This window comes from Watersipora subatra, chromosome 10, assembly GCF_963576615.1.
Source record: "Watersipora subatra chromosome 10, tzWatSuba1.1, whole genome shotgun sequence".
Classification (NCBI taxonomy): domain Eukaryota; kingdom Metazoa; phylum Bryozoa; class Gymnolaemata; order Cheilostomatida; family Watersiporidae; genus Watersipora; species Watersipora subatra.
The window spans coordinates 36,777,505-36,780,556 of record NC_088717.1 but is presented as its reverse complement, the minus strand read 5'-3'; positions in this window follow the sequence as shown (position 1 = coordinate 36,780,556).

Here is a 3,052-nt window from a genome sequence, read left to right as displayed (position 1 = left end):
TTCTGAATGTTATTCACTACTTTGATGGCATCTCTAATGAGATAGCAGCTTCTACATTGGGGTAGTACTGCTAGTACTAGTACACACTGCACTAGCACACACTGCGCTAGTATTTACCCTGACAGTGAAGTGTGCATGACTAACTATCTGCACAAACTATTCTGTAATCCTGAAAATTAGTTGATTGGCACATGTGTTTGACCATCAGTCTACGAAGATGAACGTTGTGACCTTGAATCCAAACAAAGCAATATTTTATACTAACCTCTAATCGTAGCTACGGACGGACATGGCTCTTAGTATAGCAAAGAGTAATACTGACCCTTAAAATGAGTAACAATATACACATGCAGCACACATACAGCACACATACAGGACGGACACCAATCTTAGTATAGTAATTGCCCAAGTTGCTTGTGGTATATTTCATCTGTACTAGTACCCTGGCAGTCTAGCGTGCCATGAGAGATCGTCAGACGTAATAACTGTACATGTAATTATTCAGGAATACTAGTGGATGGTCGATTAATACGGTTGTTGGAGTGGCGGACAACCATATCAAATGTGATGAGTTCAAATCTTATCCAAAGTTATCTTTTTTTCTTAACCATGGCTTTAGACTGACGGACACGACTCTTAGTATAGTAGAGAATAGTAGTGATCATAAAGGTGAGTAGCAATATATACAAATGAGCAAACCACAACTGTCTAATACTTTAGCATATAGGAGGGCAGTAGACATAAATGGAACTTCTTGCAATATATAGCCAACAAAGGGTCACTGCACCATAGAGTACTTCCAGATTCATTACATAGTTGACTATGGGCAGCAAAATACTGCGGGAAGCAAGTGCTTTGTTAGTCTACCATATAAAAAGTTTAAAAGTAATGAAGAATATTTAACCCCGCAGTACAACATGTGATGTATATTTAATAACAGTTTTCTAAAGTTTTCCTGTCATTAATATACATTTAAATAAAAACTTCTACTTGGAACAAAAGCAGTAACCTTTTAGCTACACAATGATACCAAATTAATTGGTTTACAAGTCATGTGACCTTGGGCAATTTTTATTTAGTTCCCTAAAAATGTGAAGTGACTTATTAAACATATCAGAACTATCAAGTTGGGAAATATCATAATAATGTTATAGTGTAAACTAATTTAATAATATGAAAAGGCAACTTTGGTTTTATATTATATAGATATAGTTGCAGGATTGTACAATAAAGTGAAACATCAAATATCCTACTTAATTTCCAGTCTGAGTACTATGGGGTTCAATAGTCTTCAAAGTTGCTGTTTTCAATTGTATTAATTCATCTGGTCAAGTTGTGCTGTCTGTAAATTAATCGATAAACCTTTACAACTTTTTTTTCTCTTTGATCTTTGGCCCTACATGAACTATCACAATGCGAGTGTTATAACTATTTGACTTTCACTCGTATTTTCAAGTTGGTAAGCTATGGGTGCATGACTTAAAACTTTTGGGTCAAGATTCCTAGCCAAGTATCTTAATCCTACTTTATACTTAACAAAGTAGTATCAGAGCAAGATTAGAGATTGTGGTTTTTTATGTTGATGTTTAAACTCAGGGAGAGGACAACTGCTTTACTCAACAAATCACATTGTAGTGTTTCGTTTAACAACCACCATAAACATAAGTTTCATATTCGCTTGGACCACGTTGAGAGGTTAGCAGAAACCTGCAAGTTCACAAATAGTAATTTTGATCTACTATTCTTATTCCTGGTCATTTATTTATGTTATTTTATTTTGCATTTTTAAATGTACATAATTATGCTGAGTAGCTGATCAACTAGTTCATCAATTTTGTAAACTAAAATAGGGTACCATCAGGCATTTTAAGTAATGCACTCAATAGACATCTGTTTCATAGAATCAATATCAGTATTCATAAAGTGAATGTAGCGTGCCGGGTAATACTTGCCATATTTTTGTGCTGCCACACTTGACTAAAAGTGTACATATAGCTATACATACTACTGCACTTGACTGAGAGTGTACATATAGCTATACATACTACTGCACTGGACTGAGAGTGTACATATAGCTATACATACTACTGCACTTGAGTGAACGTGTACATATGCTAACTACCTAATGATACAATGCTTGCAGCGGGCTTCTGAGGTGAGCCCTTGAGGCCCTGTATGGTCAAGGTCAGAACATCTGAGTGATATATGTTGTTGAGCAAAATATCCATGTACTATTTGTGGTGCTGAAATCTGCATAAATAAAATGAAGTTTATGCCCAATAAATTTTGTGACACAAACCAATTTTCTTCAACATTGTTCATCGGTATTATCATCTTGAAAGCAATTACAAAAGACTGCTGTTTGACTATTGCCACATTCTTGTAGTGGTTTTTGCTGTATAGCGATTATATTTTCAAGTACTCATTCGTAAACTGCTCTGAGAGGTTCTAAGACTAGCTACTAGCTGAATTACATTTCTTATGAGTTCATGAAAAATTGACTGATTTCCCCGATAAATAGACAAATAAAGAGAAAAAATAGACACATATTTATTGGCAGATTTATTCACTGCTACAGCTGTGCAGGAGAAACAACAGGAGTTATCTTCACATTCATTAAACAAAACTTATTGCTAATCTGTTGACAAAGTCATTTAAGACCGCAATCTTTACAAGATGCTATTTTAAAAATAGTTATTTGTGAGAACATTGAAAGTTTACGAAAACAGTTTTTTGATCTGATGGAAGACTTCACTATACATAGTACAGAGGTTTTTAAAATAGATGTTAACACAATATAAAATTTTGAGAAAATAAAGTGGTACAGTCACAATCGATCTCTAAAATGCGTCAATAGCAATAATTGAGGCTGACATTGTATTTCCAAGGCCTTCTTACAATTTAGCGAGCTGATGCAATAGGTGACAAACAATGCCAGTTACATGCTCCAACCTAGTTTTGTATCGGTAAACTGAGAATGGTCAGCTGACTTGTTCATTCATATCACACATATTCTTCAAAATGTGTATCTTTCTAGCCCCTGCTGGTGGAA